Raw genomic sequence first — 6,000 nt, forward strand, 5'->3', positions numbered from 1 at the left:
AACATTAATTTATATTGTAATGACATTGTAATAGGAGAATATATCAAATGCTATCTTTGTATCAATTAAGTCTAAACGGAGGTGCCAATTCCTATAAGACTTATATCATTTTCACGTTCATGCTTTATGAAATGAATATATGATATTGACTTAATTTTCGAAATGATAACTGATAGAACCTATTATAAATTAACATTAATGTTATATATTTTAATCTAAAGGCTAAATTATCTTAAATTATATCGGCAATAGATGTTATTTGTGTATTACATGAACTTATAGAATGACCGGAACATTAAACAGATGATATACTATGCATTTGCCTTGCATATCATCTATTTGTTTAGTGTTTCGGAGATTCTATAAGGTTATACAATGTTGATATACTGTACAACACAAATGCTTTATATATTGTCTATATACTTGTTAACATTAGTTCATACAATAAATTTAGGCGACAGAGAAAGAATTAAAAAGTTATATATTATGCAAGTTGTCCGCTATTAAATATAAGTAATAAAATCGTAAGATTTTTAATGAAAACTAGTTGAACAAAAACTAGAGGAAAAGTAAAAATAACTAGAAAGACAAAGGCCTTTATATCATGCAATTTTTGAACGAGATTAAAAATAAATGCAAGAAAAACTGTAAATAAATATGTGATGTAAGAGAGAAATTAAATGAAAAGTTTTAAGGATTACAACATATGAGTATTACAGAATTGGAAAAAATTAATTGGACAAATAATAAATGAAGATACTATTGTTTGTATTTTTTTAGTCAATTAATACAGTAGTATTTTCAATCAAATTTAGTCAATTTTAATATTTTTAATCAATCAAAATATTATTTTGTACTGTTTTTATGATAACTGCAAAAATTCGCTAATAAACATAAACCTATGAAGTATTGCAAATTATTTTTACTTTATAATCCTGCAAGATTATTTCATTTATTTAAGATTGAAGAGAAATTATTAATTCTTCAAATTTTCTAAATAAATATATCATATACAAGTATATAAGCCACTTAACTTAATATAATCAAAATTAATCTTTCTAATATTTTCTAAAACAGTTAATACAAATGTATTATTTTTATTGTTAGTTATAATGCGTTTTTAAAAACAACCAAATTTCAAAAATAAATATAAATCCTACATTAAAAATATTAGAATTTTAAAATTACTTTATTATTTATTACCATTAAGAAAAATATATGTAGTATAAATACGCTTGCTTTTATACTTTATAATTTTTCTATAATAAATTTTTGCCATAAGATATTGCCAATAGAGTAATTTAAAATAAAAAATTCAAAATATATTATGTTATTATGCAAGATAAATTAACTGAAATATATTTATTTGATGAATTTTAAGCAGAAATCTGTCAAATACAGAAACAGAAACGAAGAACAGAAAAGCGAACAGAGAAATAAATAATGTTTTAGAGAAATTTATATGTTATATTAACATAAGATACTTTTATTGATCAGAAACGAAAACATTTTTCTAATCAAAAATATAAAAAAACAAGAAAAAACAAAAAAGAAATTCTTGTTTGTTTACATATATTTATATGATAATATATATATATATTATTAAAATATGAATAATATATAAGCTAATATTTTCGAAATTCGAAATTTAAAAGCTATTTTTTTAACTATTGATAATGAATAAATAATTCTAAACAAAAACAAACTATCGTCGTCAGATTTTATAATATTATTAATAAATTTTATATATATTTTCATTAATCTACTGACGTAATTATGCTAAATAATTTATTCTACATTTAAAAGTTTTTATAGAATAAAATTAAATTATAGAAGCCTTAGAAGTTGGGAATTAATTAAATGACCGTCTTTTCAAATAATAAATGAAATATTTATACGCGGATTAAACTTAGCGAAGTTTAACAAATATATGTATTAAATAAATTTATTTATTATTTTATCCAGTTTTAGATAGATAAAATAATGTTAAAGTATAAAATTTATTCTTTCTTGCAGTAATTTGAGAATAAAAATTGTTATAATTCCTCAAAGGAAGATAATCTAAAAACTATCTCGAACCATTAGTGGACAAAAATATCGAAAAATGAAGTTATCCAAGAAAACTTAATTTAGTTTTTCTTTTGTGGAAGGCTAAAAAATTCTTGAAAAAACAATATATTAAAAAAATATATAAAGATATTAGCGAGCTATCAGTAAATCTTGAAGTTTAATAATTAAATAAAATTAAAAAGCAGGCAAAAGTGTTACAATTTATAAATATTATTTTAAACTTATTGCGAATTTTAGTGTCGATAATGGAGTATAAAATCTTCGGGTAAATATTAAGATAAGATAAAATGCTAAGATATCAGTTAGCATTATACATTTTATCTTATAAAGTGAAATTAGATTTCTCTTAAAATGGAGAATGACCAGATAGAGTAGACAGAATTGAGTTTATTTTTTGATTATTTTACAAGTATTATGTAAAGTTAAATCACTTAAATTTGTTAAAGAATATAAGTGAATCCATATTACTTTATTTTCGTCTAAAATACTGCAGTTAAGTATAGCAATCTCTCTCAAAGTAACAGCAAAAATATTCTATTTAATATAGAAGTAGTAATGATATATGCATCTTACTAGTACTTCTAAATTACAACGAATTTTGCGTACGCTTATTATAAAGCTTTTTCGGGCTTACTTTAGAATAAAGGTTATGTAATTATGTAAGATGCTTCTAAACTCGTTACATTGTATATATCATGTAAAATTTATTAAGAATATTTTCTATTTTAGACTGTGACGTTCGTGTAATCTTCAAATCGAGCATTTTTAAAGCCACAACTCTTTTGAAAGAATCAAAACTTTTCTGTACCAAATGACTTTGTAGAGGTACACCGCCATACTTCTAAAATGGTATTTATTATACGTGTATTTGTATTGAAATTTGCCTTTCGTAAACTGATAACGCAATACGAGAAACTTTTATATAATTAGCCGAGACGTAAATGGAGTTTTCCGACCCATCAATAAGAACAAGTTATAGGGTCGATCTGTTTTGACCATTTTTGTCGAAACCTAGGTTTATCGATGTAGACTATAGATAACATTTTATGTATCTATCCATAGAAATTGTAAAGATTCGTATCGGGTCCTCGGTGAATCTCACTGGAAACAAAAAAATACGTAAAGACGGGAAATATTTGTCTTTCATATTTTGGAAGAGTGCTGTAACCTTAGTTCCTCCTTAGATGATTGATACTTTTCCATTTTATACATTATTTATTTACAATCACACAGTGGTGTGCTGTCATTGGAAGCAGTGAATGCGCTGCTTCCCTTGTATTTTCTAAAAAACAAATACATATTAATTTTAATTATATGAAAATAATCGCACAATATTTTATTATAACCGCATTATGTATCTTATTACAAATTTCTATACTACACGTGAAGAAAGAAATAATATTTCTATTGTATATTCGAATATTAGTGGCGGAGTAGAATCGCTGTATTGACAGAATACAAAAAGCCAGATTCGTGTATGCGCTTTACAGAGCACCAACCTCACCCAGTTTAGCTGGTGGAAGCCTACGACCTTGAGTGGATGCAACACATATAACGCATCCAATTCTATCCGGGACCGGTTCTGGGCTGTTAGCGGCCCTCCTGTTAGATATTTGGCCGCCCTCGCCCGATTACGTGAATAACGAGTAGATTTATAACTTAACCCAACCGATAAGAATTTACTGGTATGTTTTTACGATAGTTTTGTATAGTTGACGGGAGTTTTAAAAAAATCCATTAAAATATTTGATATTTTTATTCCGCTCTCCGATTTTATATTACTCACGGATTTCAATGTTAAACCAGTGATATTACGATTTCGTATATCCAATCTTTAAGGAGATGTAGAAAAAACGTGTACAATTCTTGTATAATGATAAAAAATTAACTGTTACTTTGACAGCATCATTTACAACTAAATTTAATGAATGAGACGCACAAGGAACAGTACAAATAAAGCGCTAGAATTTATTTTCCTTAAATTTACGATTTATGTATCCGTTTGTCATAAAAATTTGTCTTTCCACTTTTTCCCCGAGACTACAAATATTCTAGTACAAAGTAACTGGTTTCGACTTTTTTCTACTTAAGAAGTAGTTAAATAATTAAGCGATTAGGGACTTGGGGACACAAATAAAACCCTGCTGAAAGAGCCGGAATTTTACTTAAACAAAAGCTTAACCGAGTACAGTGTGGACTGATTTCTTCGTAATATTACAGTAGATGTAATAAAGACAGAAAATTTTCCAGTTCAATGAAAATGACTAAAAGTTGTAAATTTTGGAAATTTTTGTGAACACCTGGTCTTAAACAAATGATTTTTAAGTTTAACAAATTTAGATTTTTACAGCCATGGTGAGAAACGTTTAAAATTTACAACAACCCTGTCGCGTCCTTTGAGATATACTAGTGATGAGACAAAAGAGGCATTTAACATTAACCGGTATCGGCACCCTCGGGATTTGGCAAGCATGCAGGCACCGCACACCCACCAAGACCTCTCTGATTCCATCCACGAGCCACTGGTAGGGAGCAATTTTAAGTAGGTGGATTATTTTAATATTTAAAAAGTAAAGACTATTTTATGTTATTTTATGTACGTTTCTTTACAAAACTATATTTATAATTTTCTTTAAAAGTATATTTGTACAATTGAATATTTTGTACCAAGTATGTAGGGGAGATCGGGGCAAGATCGGCATGTTAAGCTTTACTTAAATTTTGTGTAATAAATACTGCTGTAAACTGAAAAAAAAAGCTTTGCATATTGTCTATTGGAATGTTACCTTACTATGGAACNCAATAAAAGTTATAATTTAATATAATATTTCAGAACCTTTTCTCGGAGATGTAATAATGACATCTAAATTTCTTAAAATTAAAATTAAAATAAAATTTCTTAAAATAAATCTAAATTTCTTAAAATTTGAATCTTAAAACATATATAAGACATTCATTTAGGCGCCAGTTGCACCGAAACATAGAAAATTTCCAAAATTTGTACGTTTTATCGCTGTTTGAATCGTTCACAAAACTTTTTCTGACAAACTATTTCTCTATTTTGGAGTAAAAAGCGATGGCGTAAAAGGCGTACCTTTCACGCCATCGTTTTTTACAAAATAAATTTTTGCATACAAAAAATACAATAAATCTTTGCATATTTTGTAACAAAGCTTGACTAATAATTTAATGTTCATTAATTTGTTTATAATCTGTCAGTGCGTAAATTATCTTTGATTGTGTACTTGAATACATTATTAGGAAAATTTAAATGTAAAATATTTAAAGTTTACATCTGGAAATGTAATAGGAAACAGTGAATTGCTTGGCTTATATTTGGCTTCTATTAACTTTATGTTAACGTCAAAAGCTGGAGTAGGGGAAACCTAAGCTCTCTTGGACAACATGTGGTTTATCGTCATCGTTTTGGGCATTTTCCGAAAATTACGTAGGCCTACTTCGACATTTCGTGTTATCTTGTATTTGACAGCACACGCATTTCGGCAGTAGAAATTAATATATCATCTGCTGAAATGCGTGTGATGTCAAATACGTGTCGGGCAAACTCAGAAATAACCGAATAAATATATAATTTGTTAGAAATGCAAAAATAGTGATTGGAGTAGAATGGCAAAAATAAATGATAATGAATTTCATAAAATTGGAATGAAGAAAAGAATAGTAAGCATTTTATATTCGAGGAATTAGATGTCAGAGGATAAAGAGAAATTCCTCAAAATTGAATACAAGTATCGTTGAGAATAAAGTGCATTCGTTTTGTCTACATAATTTATAATTTACATCATGCTTATATCATTATGGTAGTTTTTCATAACTATAAGAATCAAGTCAAATGACATAATAGTGTACACTATTCCAGAATAAACATTCTTAAATTAATAGCCAGAATTCGTTTTTTTCAAGGCTAAG

The sequence above is a fragment of the Centruroides sculpturatus genome, unplaced genomic scaffold (assembly GCF_000671375.1).
Source record: "Centruroides sculpturatus isolate CEXI.00-Female unplaced genomic scaffold, Cexi_2.0 scaffold80, whole genome shotgun sequence".
NCBI lineage: Eukaryota > Metazoa > Arthropoda > Arachnida > Scorpiones > Buthidae > Centruroides > Centruroides sculpturatus.